The sequence below is a fragment of the Falco cherrug genome, chromosome 1, assembly GCF_023634085.1.
Source record: "Falco cherrug isolate bFalChe1 chromosome 1, bFalChe1.pri, whole genome shotgun sequence".
In the NCBI taxonomy this organism is placed as follows: Eukaryota; Metazoa; Chordata; class Aves; order Falconiformes; family Falconidae; genus Falco; species Falco cherrug.
The window spans coordinates 86,650,975-86,668,391 of record NC_073697.1 but is presented as its reverse complement, the minus strand read 5'-3'; the positions used below and the strand labels follow the sequence as shown (position 1 = coordinate 86,668,391).

The following is a 17,417-nucleotide window of genomic DNA, read 5'->3' as shown; positions in this document are numbered from 1 at the left end:
AATCTGTCTAGAGCTCTCAGGGAGATGGGCTGCCATTTCACTGCTTCGAAGAAGTTCATGACATGACAAGCAAAAATCAGGGAACAGAGACCTAAAAACCACGGTGTAATTTTCATTTGCTTCTGTCGTGAAAGAATTCAAGCAGAAATATTAGAAGGCTGCACAACTAAAAAAGCCAGCAACTAGAAAATCATTGCTGTGGTTTGACAAGCACATCTTTTATGCTGAAAATGGTTTCTTTTTTATTACACCTATATACAGGAAAGCACTTTTGGAAAAAATGGATAATCACAAATTATTCCCTGAGATCTACAGCTACCTACTTTCAAAGACATGTCTAAAAATGACCTAGTTCACAGGAGAGTGACCAACCCATCCTGAAAAAGCTGAAAGAGCCACCAGATTTCTCTCGGTTTCCCATACCCCTGCCCTTCCCCTTGGTAGGAAAGGTAGAAATACCTTTCCATAATGCAATCTTTTACTGGGGTCTACACAGATGAATGTTGCTACATAAGCGTTTAATAAAGATGCATTCATTAAAAATAGAAAAGTCAGCATCCAATGCCATCTACACAGCAATGTTTGTACCACACTCTAGAGAGGCTTTCTGTATGGTTTACCATATTACAACTCCTACTTTAGGCCTTAAATATACCAGTATCATGCTTTTCCATAATTTTTAGATGATTTAATGATGTCTTTTCCAGAACCAATCTGTTCTACTCTATGGTTAGGAAAAAGTAGATCGATTGATCTCCGTATATTATATCTCTTTCAATACATAATCTCTTTCTCCCCCCACCCCCTCACTATTTGGACTCATTCTAAGTATTTAACGGCAGATTGATATAGCTGCCTTGAAGTCAATTTACTGATTGTGATTGACTCATTATATACACGGCTGCAGAATCTTGGTACCCATGGGACGGATGCTTTGGAAAACCCAAAGACAGCCAGATGCACACATACAATCTTATGCTTAATTTCTGCCTGCATTTGCCAAGAGAGAGATTGGACAATGCAGGAGGCCATCTTCACTTGTAACGCCTATGATTATACCAAGGGGCAAAGTGAATTACTGGCCACATTTAGCCCAATGTTGGCAAGGACCACACAAAAAACAAACTGAAGCTTTTTCACCTCTTTCCTATTTCAACTCATTTCCACACAGCTCCAGTGGTGCGATCCTACAGCCATGCTTGGGTAACTGAAAGGACAGTGCACGCATAGCTGAACGGCTGACACTGCATTTCACCTATTTACAAAATGGAGAAGACTCTGACAAGAAAAGAAATGCAGGTTGCTTCTTTTCTGAAGTGCTCACAAGTTCTTTTCATTCTCCTCTCACCTGGGCATTGTGTCATCTGTCACTTACTTTCTTTTCATTAAACAGACACTCTTGGAGACATTACACCTTCAGTGCTGTAGATGGCTTTTCGCTAAGGAGCCAGAGAAACACCCATTACTTTCTTATTCTACAGTTTTAAACTGCAACTAATGCCATTTGCTTGCAAGAGACATCTTGCCTTGCTGCCTCCCCTTTGCCACGAGCCTCCTGGCTTAGTTACCTGGACCCCCTTGCCCCAGCTGCTTTGGTCCCTCATGCTCTCCAGGGAGGAGCAGAAACCAAGAGAGGATTCATAATGACTCACTGCACAGCACAATCCTAATTTTGTTTAATGCAAGGATGCCTAGACAGGATATGTCCAACAGCATTAAAGTGGCTTAAAGCCCCTATTTACAACAATGAGAGGCTCTTGCAGTTTGGAGGGAGGGTTATAAGCTTTCTTTAAAATTAAGGATGAGTTTAGGACTTAATATGGATATAGCCAAAAGCCACTTTAACCGTAATGATCCATCCAGTAATTCCCCACTTACTATAACCACCTGCTTTCTTCTTCTATTTGGACCGCTAATCTAGTCCATTACTATGCCATGTCCACGTCACTATGAAGTCACCAAAAAGAATTCGGCCACTACAAAATAACTGGATTTGTTAAAGTACCCCTGCTCTAATGGAAAGCATTTAGTTATTCTCAGCTCTCTGACGCCATGGTATGTGAATCTGGAAGTTTCATTTACATATTTATTTAGTGGAGAACATGCATGACTGTCTTCCCTCAGTGCAGAGCCATTAACTGCGGGAAGCTGTTAGAGGGGATTTCAGCATGGAACTTGGGAGGAAAGGCATTTCTTAATACCTCAGTATCCTGCTTAATAACAGTCACCCTCCAGAATGAGAGTGATGGATTTCTGGTTATGAAACTAGCTGTGGTTCGTTACAGCTGATTCATACGAATGTTTATTTTATTTCATTTATACATTTAATTTATGTGTACAGACACACATGCACACACACTTTTTCTCATGCTGGCAACTTCCTTTTTCCTTACTTCTCCCTGTAAGTCCAAGTGATGCAGCAACAAAAGAACGTGCCAGGCTATGCATGAAGACATCCACCTGATGACTCCAAACTTCCTCCCTAAACGTATCACAGATTTTTCCATTCAAATGCAAGCTGGACACCCAAAAATGTCTAACATGAACACTCAGAAGTGGAGATTAAGTTCAGAATCAGAGCTGGCATCACTGAGGTATGAGGGCAGATCTCCACTGTGCTTTGCAACCATTTGCTCTGGACCTGGCAGGATGAGTGGGCTAAAGCCAATTTTAATTCAGCTGGGGTGACGGGCTATACACTTTGAAACACACCACCATGATGATGTATGCAGTATTTTAGCACACTTCTCAGTTAGGAACTTTGGACTTGGAAAACAATCTAAAGCACCTACTCTGTTCTCAACATACATTATCAGTAAGATGAAGTACAGTTAATTCTTAACTTAATAAACATAGGAAGGTTATGTCAATCAGCTGCTTTGTTTTGTTGAATGCCTTTTGCCACAAGGAAGGGAAGTCCCTGTTGCTGTCAGGGACAAGATTTACAACACAAAATAATATAATAATTAATATTCTTCAATTCCTCTGCTATTTAACTTACAGCAAGGTTTATGTCATTGTGGCTAGAAAATATAGAGCTCACAATAGCTACCATTAATGTTTGCATTATTGAACATTAAAATTCAAATCAGGTAAAAGACTCGGCACAAGAACTGAGACATCTACAGAAGACCTATTCCTCCAAGGAAACTCTCAGAGCATGTGCTTGCAGATTTCAACCACTGCTTTTAAAATAAACCTTGAGGGATGGATGTCCCACTTGCCACAGGCAAGCTGCCCTGGAACAAAGAAAGTCACCAAGACAGAAACAAAAAAGATTTAGAACACGAAAAGTAAAAACACACCTTCCCCTCCGCCCCGAAAATCTCCAGCAGTAGCCATTAACATTAATACAATGCAAATTAAATCCTTTTTTCCCCACTTTCATTCCATTTATATCTTAAAAATATTAAAGTAGGTAAGTCTTGGAAGTGAAGGACACACGTTGCCTAGGGCATACACTTGCGTGTCTTCAATATAATCTAAGGAATATAGCAGAGGCTGCAAGCTAATTCGGTAAGAAAACAATGTAGTTCGTTATTCGCTCTTACAAAATTATGCCTTGAGAAAGCTAAACATAAAAGCTTCGAGGCCTATGCCATTACCTGGAAAATACTTCTTTGGACCAATAAATGACAATTTTTTAAATATTATGCAATTATTTAAAAAATATATTTGCTATTTCAGGTGAAATTTTAAAGGCTCCCCAGTACCTTAGTGCATCTGCTCCTCTCTTCCAACTTCTGTAAATACCCATTTGTTCTTGTCAGCCCCCAAAATGTCAATGATTGATGTAAACGTAATGATTTACAAGATGGAGCCTCTTACCTCACTGTTCTACTTTCAGACTGCAAAGGTAGTTTGACCAGCACTGACCTCAAAGATCAAGACAAGGGCTGGTAGGAGACGTTGAAAGATGGAAATGCAAGTATCCTTCGCTACATTATCTTGAAACTTTTCAAACAGGCTTGAGAACACTTCTGTTTTCTGTTGTCACTACTGATTTTTTTGTCATTTGTATTTTTCTTCCAGAACTGATGTGGAAATGCTCAGTTGTGTGGATAGATGCCATTTACGAATGCAATCTCCAATACATCAAAGTCTTTCCTCAGCAGTGACAGTCCCCTGTATGGCTAATTCAGACTGGAGTGATTAGAGAATCAAAGCAAGAGGAAACATCTCAACAGAAGGGGAAATAAGAGAAAAAGAATAGAAGACTGAAGAGCAAGAATGGAAAAAACAACTTAGTACACTGTGGGCCGATAACGAGATGATGGGACTACAAACAGTGTCTGGGAATGAAATCTATCACCTTTAATCAGTAACCATTATTATTAGCACAACGATAAAACTGCTAATAATTAGATGTAACAAACTTATGTATTTGTCACAGAGTGAGAGTACACTGAACTATACAGCCTTTTTGTTTTCTAATAGGCTAACAGGAACAAAGGTGAACGTGAAATCTGTTTAGAAAACTGGAAAATACCTTGACCATGATGTTTTAACTCCTCTCAGTTTGTGTTCACTGCCACTATGAAGCAGACAGGTCTTCCTGCTCCAACGGGAAGTGCAGCACAGCCAGCAGTTCTTTTTTCACTTGCGATTTTTTCTCTATCGGCTGTGATACACCAACCAACTCACATGTGGTTTGCAGTCACACGTAGCAATAAAATGTATAAACAGCGATTCATGATAATGCTATTATTGGTATGTGTCACTACTGCACACATAATAACAACAGGGGTTTTCATGGACTGCAGAGTAATTAGGTGTCTTTAAATATGCTTTAAAGCCTTTTCATAGAGCTAGAGTGTGGGAAGGTTCTCCTCAGCATTTATGCAAAGTACTCGCACAGATAACTGAAAGCTCAAGAGCTGCTGGCCAGCTTTTAGCAGCACAGGTCAAGAATGATGGGGTCTCATGCTAATCAATGGACATTAAAAAAAAATAAAATTTTAAATTCAGACCTAACACTTCCGTTTATGAAGCAGAAATAGCATTCAAAACAAACCATTTTGTTAGCTCAGCTGGCTAATGAAAAATTGCCACAATTACAAGAACAGATCTTTGTTTTCAATTTTCAGTAAGCAGAGCTTTAAAAGAACAAGCGGCTCTTGAAAGCGTGATAGTTTTTTTTCTCTAAAAAAGGAAAGAAAGAAATCCTTCCTAGCTACTGCAATTATGATACTTTCATGTCAAATGAATTATATTACTGAAAATAAATCTTTCTAAGATGCACAAGAGGGTTATCTGGCTCCAGTCAGACTTATGCATTACTGGTTTTATATGTTGTACTCTACTTGATTAATATAGGTAATCAAATTATATTGCCTTCCACTGTGCTCTCAAATTCAAGGCTATAATGTTTTCAATGACAAAGTTCATAGAGTTGTATAAAAATGTACCTCGTGCTGTACCAGCCCTTTATTGCTGTAGTAAAACACCATTTTCAATTTAGTAATAAGTGATATAAAACAGAGTGTCTTGATTGGCAGGGTCGTATTCATTATGCAGTGCCCTACGACACAGCACAGTTCAGAATCTACCACAGTCTCAGATCCTGATACTTCAGGGAACAAAATGATTCCCTTTTCAGGAGTCGTCTGAAGGAAGGACAAGGAATTGGACACAAAGATACACAGACGTATTATTTGCACACACGCATATGGATGGAAGGGAGAAAGTTTTCCTGCACTGGGGCCAATCCAATACTACTGCTTCCTACCTGGAATAGGAAATCAAAAAAGAAAGTAACAGAAAAAGAGGAAGCACAACATTCTGGATAGCAGCAAGTACTGGAGAGTTCTTCCTGGCTCTGCCACTGGTCTCACTTGTGAATAGAAGAAAAACTTCAGGGCTTTGCAATTCCAAGGGCTTAACTTGAGGTGCCTTAATGAAGTTGTGTTACCAAGTGCTCTTCACTTCATGAACATGAGGGTTCTCTAAAGAGCTGTAAATTACACTGTCAAAACTGGTAAAATCTTAAGTTTGCAGCTACCTTTGAACCTAACCCAACCCTTCCTTCTTTTCCCTTCTAGAATGTTTACCGTATCTGTAAACTATCAAACCAACCAATCTCTAAGTTCTATAGAAGCAAAGTATTCTGGTGAGCCTTGTCATCACTACGAACGCTATCTAGAAGAGCAAGAATTATAAAGCCAATTTCTGTTGAACTAAATGGCAGAGATATTGTTATCTGGTATCTTTCCTACGCATGTATGCTGAGCAATTGATATGATCAGGAAAGACAGCTCTTGGACTCAGGAATTAGTAATGTTATCTTAGTTTTGTTTCCTTGGCAACTTGACCTTTCATAATTTGCCCAAAGGCAAAATATGGGCAGCATATCCCTTTCAAATCATACCTCAATAATCTTGTGATTAAAAGCATCACCAGAATGTGGCCTTGCCATAAGATGGAGAATTAACGACTCTCTACTAAATGATCCACTGATGTTGAATCTAATTTAAGTAGCCTTGCAAGAATATTTAACACTTAATGATAGGCTCTGTATTAGAGTAGGTTTAATCTAGGATGCAGCCACAGATGTCATAAGAAGGAATTAATCAGCATTGCTTCCACTAAAACAGAAATGCAAAATTGCTGAACAGAATGTATTAGAAACAGATTAAAGAACTGGGACTTAAACATAAAAGAAACAGAGTTGATGCCACCCTCAGAGAGCTAATTTGAAATACAGGAAAACTTAATTCGCCTTTAACTGAAGAATTGGGGTGTTTGAAGTTACTAAAGAGAAGCTCGCGTTATCAAGAAGGAAAGAAAGGCAGATAGTCTTTTCCCTCATCAATTAAAAATGAAAGCCCAATCCAAATATTAATGCCTGCCTCAAAATCCTAACAAAATGAAGTTACTGATGCTCTAGGGGCTCTTGCTGCATCCTACATGAAGCGCTATACTCAATGAAGTGCTGTGGAAGTTTCACTGATCTGGAAAGCTCCTGCCCAATTTAGATAAGTTACCTTTCAGAAAAGCCAGTCTTGGAAATAGGGAAACATAGCCTATGGTTATTGAAATGCAGATGGGGGAAAACATAAAACGTGCCATTTGCAGATTCACTCTAAACTCCCCATAGAGAGAGAACTTGCCCAAACAAAGTTTTGTGTAAAGATCTACATTACAATTACTCATTGTTTCTTCAGATGGTTTGTCATCTCCCCTATTGCTTGAGGACTTCGTGCTACCCACAGGGTTTACACTGCCCAGTTTCTTTCATTAACAAAGCCAGAAGTTACCACAGTCCATCAGCTCAGAGCATCTCTACAGCACAGGTCATTAAACCTCAACCAGCAACTCTCCTCCATTCTTGATTTGAAGATACTGAAGATGAATCCCTTAACCCTATGAATCCTTAGAAGCACACGTCATCAATTAAAAACTGCATTCTTAAACTTTTTGAGTTATAATTAATGATCCTGGTAATGATGAGGACAACTGAAGTTTAGCACAATTATGTTTCTGCTGAAAACATCTAGGAGTGCGCTGACTACTCCACTGGCCTGATTCAACCAGTACACTCCTGATCTACTATCACTGCTGTTACAAAGGGTTTTGACTGGGTTGAGCGGCCCTTCCTTGAAAAACTACAAAACAATCCAGCTTTGGTCCCAATTTCCATTGATAGCCTAATAGAACATACAAATAATCTCAGTGCTTGTGCCCAAATTAATGAAAAACTTATATAAAGCTTTGATCTTGATGGAAGAATCCATCAAGACTTCCCATTTGTCTCCCTAATTACTTGCTTTGATGCTCACGGCTTGCAATCACTGCATAAGTTAATGTCCTGAGGTTGCCATAGCTACCATTAGTGAAGCAGAACGAGAGACACTGCACATAAGCCACCTTAGCTGGATGTTTGCTCCTGTACCCTGTATGTTCCTCCACCAGCGACGGTACAAAGGTACTCCTGTACTGCACCAGAAGTTAACATAATAGTTCCTATTAATTTTCTTACAAATGTTACTGGTAACATTCACTTTTTCTTTCTCTCTGCTGCTCAGACACTGGGGGGTTTGGAAGGAGTGAAGTGGTTAGAAGAGTGCAAGCAAGGACTGAGTTTTACTAGAACAACAACTGAACAACTATTTGCTGTATGATTCTGTGCCTCGATTATCTTGATTCTTGAAGTAGATCTTTCATCACACAGTTCTGTTTTGAGAACACACTGCTAAGAACTGATGAGGAAAATGTGTAATAATATCCACTTCTCATAAATAATTTGCTGGAACCGAGTCCACTCTATCTCTACAACTTTCTGGCTAGCCCAAAACCTTTCATTAAACCTCCACACTTCTTTTTTAATAAAGGACACTGAACAAGTAATGATGCATAATATACTTCACCATTACTAGTAATTGCTCATTGAAAATAAGAAATGAGAAATCACTTTCTTATTTGCTTATCTGGTGACCTCTAAGGACAACGACGTGCATGAAAAATGCAGTGTGGTGTATTTCCTCATTTATTGTATTGATCTGATTTAATGTAACTTCAAGAAATGCACTACTAGGCCATTAAATGCCAACAAAAACCATGTTTTGCTCTAAAGTGTAAGTGTATTTGTAACTTTAGTATGCCACAAGGTTTTTGTATTTTCTGCAATTAGTTCATGAAAGTTTTCAGCACAATCTGTTCTCAGAAGTTTTCCATTCTAAAAGAAAGATGACAAATAAATGAAATGTCTGAGTGGGAACCATCATCCTAACATGTTTCAAATAACTAACCAAGGTCGACTGAAGAATTCCTACAGCAACAACAGAATACTGCTTATTTTCGTTATTAGGAAGATATATCACTTTAATACTCTGTTCCTGCCAAAGTTTTATGCATTCTTTTAAGTGTATGAACTCTAAATCTTTTTTGTTCTGAATATTGTATTTCCCTCTGGGAGGTATAGCACATGGTAAGTATGGAAAGTTAGCATGTAATTAGCATGGTAATGTCTAAGCAAATTACATCATGCTAGGGTTAACAGCACTATAGATCAGAAGTACTCCTCTGAGCACAGCCAGCATGAATCACAAGTTTCTGTAACGCTCAGCAACCTGAAAACCTACAGGATCCTGGAGGACCCACCAAACACCCTGGCACCTCAGATGCTCTACTTACCGCTCACGACCAACCTATGGTGCTTAATGCTGCTCCACAGGGATCTGTCTGACGTTTGGAAATCACGCGGGCACAGCTCTTGCAATGACCTGTAGGTGGTGGGATGTGATGGAATTCACATCCCGTAGGACTGGGTTCTAAATCTTTACCTGCAGCGTGAGAGCAGGACACTTTATTAGATGCTCTCTTGCTAATTTTCCTCACAATTAATTTTGCTTATTTTCCTCAAGGAGTGACTATTAAAAATAAACCTACTGTGGTTTTATTTTTAGTAGATCTTGCAGTTCAGTCACACCCAACAAGATGTGCATCAGAGCCACTGCGCTAGCAACAGGGTTGCATTTAGAACAGACAGCCCCAGCATAGCGCTAATGTGCTCATTAAATGACCCACTATTGGTATCCTAAAAACTTCTTACTATTTCATTTAGAAACAAATAGAGAGGAGAGAGAGAGGGAGATTCCAATTAATTAAATGGGCTTAGTGAAGAAGAAGAATCAATTTTGGCACAAACACTACACTTTTTTTTTTTTTTTAAATAAAACCAATACTACATGCTATTTAGCAACTGCAGAGCCCACATAACAACAGAAAACAGCTAAATGAATCAACAACCACAATAAGCAGAAACCAGAGTAAGCAGATTAGGGCAATCATAATTGGGCAATCCATAGAAATAAGGACAGTCATTTTTCAAACGACTAATGATAGTACCAAATATTATAGACAATGAAGAAAAGGAGTAGGAGCTATTTTTAGACAACTGCCTTTCCTCTGAAGAACACAAAGCTGAAGAACTTGGACTCACCTCTCAAATACTATGGCTTATAATATGACAGGTTGTAATGCACAGCACATGAGAGAGAATACATAAACCAACATAAAATTCAGCATGATTAATATATGATTAGTTCACGTTTGTACAATGCTTTGAAGATGTGAAGTGCTAATTAGAATTTCTGGATTAGGCTGGTTTGATGCCCCAATGCAATACAGATCAGTAAATAAAACGCTATGCAGAAGTTTAAACTAACTGTCCGAAGACTGATGAACCCATGAGACACTAAGAAATGCTTTAAATTTCAAGTGGATAAACAAATGTATAAGAGCGAGAAAGAGAAGGAGAATTCAATGCCCCAGTGAAGATATTTAAGACAGACAGATGAAGATACTTAAGACAGAAAGATATAGCTGGCAATTATATGAAAAACACTGCTTCACCTCCCTCTACCATCACCAGAAATACTCCCATAGGTTCACAAGATATAGAGATATCTTAGCTCAGGAACATGTAACAATCTGCTGAACCAAAACTTCAAAATCTAATGACCTTAGTGGAACATAAACAAATATCTTCCCAAGACTCATTCTGCAGTAATGAGAATGCAAAAAATATTTAGTCTGATGCGCAAGGGAAAAAAAAAGATATAGCCTCAGACCAGAGAGAGGAAAAAGAGAAAAAAAGAGGGAATTCCTCTCTAGCTTTCATCAGAAATTTTGAAACCGGACTTCATGATGCAGGGAAAGAATGAAATTTGCAGCAGATGAAAAATATTCAGCTCACAGCATCCAAATTTCTTTTTTTTATTAGAGAGCAGAATATGTAAAATCATTTACAGCAAAAAGGCCATCCTAATACATCACTCACATGGGACCAATATAGAGCTTGGGATCAAAACAGAATGCCATCCAGCAGGGAGATGTTGACTCTGCTACTGATCTGGCCTTTTCCTGCTTAATTAAAGCTACCGAACACTTGAGCTGGAAAACTGTAATCCCCATTAAAGTGTCATTTTAGCGGTAGGTGATCAGACCTTTCAAGCTACACTAAGTAATTATGCTAGCAGGAACCATGTGTAGTATTAATATGACCATAGGAAAACTGTTAATGCACAATCTGGTAACCAGCTAAGGACTACCAGGCAAACTAGTACTTTCAGCTCCAGCCACGTCTGAATCCAGACGAAAGTCCCAGTAGGCAGCCGTGCCCAGCGCCACGCTGGGAGGACGTGTGGCTCTAATTTTATATAAGTACTAAGTACGACTGGATAACCGTATCTGTAGGAGCAGAGACTGCATGTAATGGTTATTTACCCTTGGGTTTGAAATAAAATAAAGATGAAATGTACCAAAACAGTAGGCACAAAACAATGAAATACTCCACACATGAATATTTACTTTTGATCTCCGTTACGATGCAGAAGTAGCCGTGGAGGCCTAGAGGACAAAAATCGGTTTTGTACCATGGTATGTTTTATGGAGTAAGAAACGTGAGCAAGGGAAGTCCCAGTAATACAAAAAATATGTAGACTTAGAGCCACTGCCAAAGTCATGCAGTTGCACTTCAAGCTTTGCAAATTCTTTGTGAGCTGACTTCAAACACAGCACTTGGGGGCTGGGGACAGAGGGGTCCGCTGGAGATGCCCGGTGGTTAGAAGGCATATTGTCATGATGCAGAAACCACATGAAACCACTCATCCTGCAAAGCCTGAATTACTGGAAATAACTGAGACAGAAGAAAGCCAAAACAAAGCAAACCTCCTAATTAGTGTTAAAATGAAACAAAGGCACTTTCTTATTAAGCAGGATGCACGTTTTTCTGTAGTGTGCTCTTGTAGAGGTCTAGGACTATTGCTCACATAATGTAGGAAAAGATGTAATCCCTAGGTATATACAAATCTTTTCCAAGTGTTTTTAAAGCTAGCGTCTGTAGCAATACATATTTTGCAGCAAATATTTAGAATGAAATATTTCATAAAGTACTTCAGCACTTCTTTGAGTGTTTAATTTATCTGACATAAAAGAACAAGAGTGTATAGCATTTTCCTGTAAGTGGATGTAAAATACGCATTGCATGGATCCCCATAATTAAAAAAATAGCAAATCATTGTCATTAATGCACAAGCAAGATCATAAATGAATACATTATTAAGTCCTACTGAATTAATGTTGAACTGCAATAGAGTTGAAATTGAATGAGGCAATTAATCAGAGTAAGAACTGGGGGAAAAAAAAAAAGCCACATCTGTCTCACTTTGAATACATTGAGCAAAACGACCTTCAAAATGGTACTGCCAATCAAACCACGCCACCCACGGATGTGACAGTCCTGGTGCCACCACAGAGAGAAAGTTTAGTCAGTGTAACAGATACAAGCTTTCCATCTGAGTCACTTCATGGGTACGTCTCACCCTGAGGGAATAAAACATTATGTCTCAAGGGTCTTATTTCATAAAATCATGAATGTTCAGATGGTGAAGATCATGCTGGTTATAAATGTGAACTACATCTGCTCAAAGTCACTAGAAAATGAAAGTGGGGGAGTTGACATACATTAATGACAATCTTTAAAGGCTTAATGCTCTTCAACATCTAGGGGAGGCTAAAAAAAATATGTTCAGAAGCTTTTGTTCCACGGATTGTGCTTTGATCAACTAAAATACTTCAATTTTTCCTCATCAGTCTTAAGCTCTGTAGTGGAATTTTCTTGAACGGGTTAATTAAACTCCCTCAGGTTCTCAACTGTTGAAAAGTCTGAGTTCAATTTACTTCAGAGTTTAAGGAGGAATAAAATGATAATATTAAAGATGATAATGACCGTTATCCTAGCTAAAGCTTTCTGTACTTCCCATCTAGAACAGCATCCATTGTTGCCAAGCCCTACCTTTCACAGATAGGTAGGTATATGTACTTTTTCTGCGGTGTAACATGTTATGAATATTAAACAATATTTTAAAAGAAAAATCCATTGGTATTTTTGTAGCGAGTTCTTAAGCAATAATTATCTTTGAATAAAGATTTTTTTTCTCTTAATGCAAATGAACTGTAAATTTTTCAAACTATAATTGTTTTCCTACATTGAATTGATGGAGCAACTGGCATGTAGGTAATCAGCATACTCATTTCCCTTTCAGCAGCAGGACTAGATTCAGGATTTTCCATTTAAAAAAAAAAAAAAAAAAAGAAGGAAGAAAGATTGCTCAGATATTCATTGATAAACCAGCTAATAATGAGGGGTTGGGAAAGTTTGCCAGAGAGCTGAATAGTGCTTAACCTGTTCCTATGCTCCTGCTATCATATCAATGAGTTAAAAGTCATTGTGTTACTTTACAACGCACAGTAATTTGTCATTTGTGCACAACACATAGCTTTTTGATCCAAACAAGCCAAGTCAAACTATACTGTTATCTTTCCATTCACACTTACAGTCCCAGATTTGCCTGCAGTGCATAAGATGGGTACCGCCACCGGAGATCGGTGTGAGCGTGTATATAGAGCACGTGAGCTCAGTCACTGGGGAGAGGCAGTGTCTCAGGCCACTGCAACTTGGATGGTGCATTTGAAAGCAGCTCCCAGCACCAAGAAGTTTAAAAACTTGTTGGGAAACTGAAGTGTAGTGCGGGAATGACGCTACAGCTGGGCTGAGAACAGTTCTGGGTCAGCGGGGAGGAGGATGGCAGCAGGGGTTCCTGGTCTCTGCCAGCTTTAGGGCTCCGAAGAGCTGCTGCACGCCCCTTGCCTCACCCCCCGAGCCAGGGAAGTCCCACCAGAGAGCAGAGACCTGGGCTTGGCTCTGGGGTAACAGTCTAGAGCTACTGCTCTGTGGTGATCCATGCATCCCTCTCTTCAACAAGTCACAGTAACTATATAATAAATACTGCAAAGAAGATTCATCTGCTGTTTGGTTTCAGACCCTGATTTCTCTCTTGCTCAGCGGGAAGAGACAGTGGGCTTGGCAGGAGTGGACAACAGTTGCACAGAGGTTTTGATCTTCATAATCCTCTACCAAAACACGTAATGGTGACTCAAAGCCGCTGTCACAGGCTATGAGGAACGTTAACGAGATGAAAAGTTCGTTTCAGCTGCTGTAGAAAGACTGAGGAATAGAGATCTTGACGCCTTCTCTCTGGTCATATTTATTTATGAGTACAGATCAGAGAAGGAACTGCCAAGCGCAGCCCTGGGAAGCATCAGGTCTTGTTTCCTGAGAAAAAAATGCCACCTGGAATGTGCCAAGGCTCGCATCAGAAAAAGGTGATTCCCTTTAATGACAGCAAATACTTTTCCATATTTTAACAGCTTTTAGACAAATTTTAGACAATTCCCAAGGACATGTTTTCAGGCTGGCAATATTTTATTGGGATACCAGTGTGACAGCCAGGCATGTCTGGATACATGCCAGTGTGTATCAATCTATTTACCCTTCTCCTGCACAAGATTTGTTCTGACTGTAACTTCAAACATGAAGATTTTTCCACAACTGTGATACAGGGTATCAATTTGATACAAACTCAGGATGGAAGAGCACAGAGGATGGAGTCACTGCTGCACAGAACTGTTGCAGTCTTGGGTGCCAAGAGTAAGATGCCATCGCTTTTATTAAACCGACCATGACAAAAGAGTTTATCAGCACCTAGATGCAAAGGAGAGCATTAATGACATCGACTATCTGCAGGGTTAGCTAACTGATCCTGTTTCATGGGAAGACGTAGGATTCAAGGTTGAATCCCCACCTGACTGTAGCCAATGGTCTCCATTTTCTGGGCTTCCACAAGACTGATGTTGGGAACTGTAATAGAAAGGGTGAGGGAGGAAGAACCAGAAGAAGAGAGTGCAAGTTCGAGTGGGGGCAATTCACCAACACACACAAACCCAAAAGATAAAATCAACAAAGCAATTAAGCTTCAACAGAAACAAGACAGTTCTTTTTGTTTTGTTTTGTTTTGGTGGGGTTTTTTTCCAGTGTGAATGTTAATTACTGTGCCTTACAGCAGAGATAACGAGAAGGTTTTACTGCCTAGCATTTTTCAAACAAAGACATGAAAAATTCATGAGCAGGGAAGACCTTGGTGTTGAGCTTCAGTTTTCTTGTCAAATATTTCAGCTCCGGAGGTCCTTGGGAAGGTTACACAGCTATATTCATGTTTAAAGGATGCCTGTCAGCTGGATCTAAAAGCAACAGGAATTTTATAGGCTACATGTGACCTTGTCAACGTATTTTCACTGGCCAACAGTATCTTCCAGCATCACTCACCCAGTTTACAATAAAAACTGAAGACTAAAATGCCTATCCTCCTAAGGACAGAGCACTCACAACACCAATTTGTCCATAATATAGGAACTAAGATGGCTCATTTGATGTCAAGAAAAGCTGAGGTCTGCTCATCACTCTGAAAATGGTCCAAACGTACCTTTGCGCTGACAGTCAGACACTGAGCTCCAGGGAAACTTTGCCAGTCACTGAAATTTTATCAGGACACTGTGCAGTCCAAAATGTCACCCTTTAACTGGGAAGAAAGATCCCACTATGCCTGGCATGGCTTCTAAGAAGATATAAAATCTCTTTTCAAGTAGCTGGCTTTAGACACGTGATGTTTTGCAAGTTAGCTGTACCTTTATTAAACCTCAGCTGAGGTTTTTTTTTTAAAGGCTACAAAGAGGAGTTGCTGTTTGCTGGCATGTAGGTCAGGCATAGATCAAGTGTGAGCAGAATAAGACCGTTTAGTGGACTAACAAGAAACAAGTATAACACAAAAGCTTTTGGGATCATGTGAAACTCCTTCCCTTACCTAATCAAATTCACCATAGCAGAAGCAGGTATTTGATGAGGTCTTCGAAGTCTGAACTACTCAATGTTTTCTTTCCTTGTTAGTTTAATAAAGAGAAATCCCTCAGGTGAGTCACTAAGAATCATTCTTCAAATCAAAACCTTCCTTAATCCATGGCCCCACAGTTTTAAAAAGAACTCTACATCAAAATTCTCAACATACCACCTCTGCTACAATACAGACTATTGGACAAAGGTAACAGCTGCATGCATCGCCTGTGTGCTCTGCCTGCACCGATCTTCACACAAACACGGCAACGCAGGAGCACAGAACACACTGCAAGGTGAGAAGCCTGAATTGTGAATCTGAGGCAATGTTTGAATTAATCTCCCTTCTCAGAAAGCCTTTTTGGCAAACAGGCAGATTTAACATACACCTAAGCCCCTGAATTTAGGCGAGAACCTTTTCAGCTAAAAATACTAACAAACAAGGAGAAACCTCTCACAATCATGTCAGTGTTTAAGACCTCAGGAGCTGAAGTTTCACACATGTATATGGATTCTCTCCCAAAGTACTGTTTTCAAATTAGACTCTTCGTTAGAACCAAAATTTCTTAGTCTGTATGGTTTGCAGGTGCTTCCTGTACCTGTGCTTGGCTCATATACCTTAGTTTCATACGTAACACCACGTTGCTGCTTACGACTCGAGAACCTGGCAGCTATTTCTCTTGCTGGTGTTGGTACCTTCCACTGCCACTGTCCCAGCCAGCCCCTCTCAGCTCTTCTGGGTGCAACCAGGCACAAGCTCGCTCTTCCCAGCTGTTCTTTTCCACACTTCACTCCCTGGCTGCACTTCCCCAAGCAAACAATCTTCTACCTGGGACACGTATTTTTCTTGCAGGAAATATCTTTCAGATACGTGCCTTACCAGCAAAATTGTGAGGATGGACTCTCAGCTGCACCCTAAATCTGCTGGGAGCAGCAAGCAGGGATGGATAGCTGATGTAAGATTACCGCTTTCACTTTCCTAAAGCTGACACTGTGCTCACCATGTCTTCTGGACAGCCTACACTGGCAAACCCCAGCCACGCATGGCTGTTCCAGTGCTTGCTGGACCCGTCAAGAGAATTCGGTACTGGGTGTGGAGCATTTTGGAAGTCAGATTTCTGGTGCCAGTCTGAGCCCAATTCCAGCATGACCCAAGCAGAACAACATTCTGTGATTCCTAAGAAAACACCCGGCCTGATACAAAACGAGAAGAATTCAAAATCCATTTGCTGCTCCTGTGACCTTAGCTTGTACCTCTTCATCATGCAGCACTGTGGCAACCCCAATATGAAAAAGAAAAAAAACAAACACACCTCTGTAATGACTTCTGAGACTGCATTTGGGAACAGTGAAGCAGAGTTCAGGGGTCACTCCTACACTGATGCCGAGTTTCCTCCCACTGGTACAGCCTCCCACTGGGGTTACTGGGATCCTGACCAGCTTCCTTCTGAAATGAGTGTCTGGGCTCCACCACTCGCTTTAAGTACCACCTAGCATGAATCCTTCGCAAACCACTTTTTCAGATTTTTCACTCCTGCCAAGCCTTTCTTTGTTTGTTTTAAATCAAACCAAGCTGCCCCCTCCCCTGCCTCTCTTCCCTTGCACTCCTTTTTGTTCCTGCCATGGTAGGAAGTGCCACCTTTCATTTCATGTCACTGCAAAGTTGCAGGTGAAATCTGTTAGACCACAG

The 17,417-nt window shown here is 40.0% G+C and overlaps 1 protein-coding gene across 25 annotated transcripts in view; it reads right to left on the bottom strand.

Moving 5' to 3' along the window:
- Nucleotides 1–17,417, bottom strand: part of FBRSL1 (fibrosin like 1) — a 548,206-nt gene that overhangs the window by 189,258 nt on the left and 341,531 nt on the right. The window lies entirely within an intron of this gene.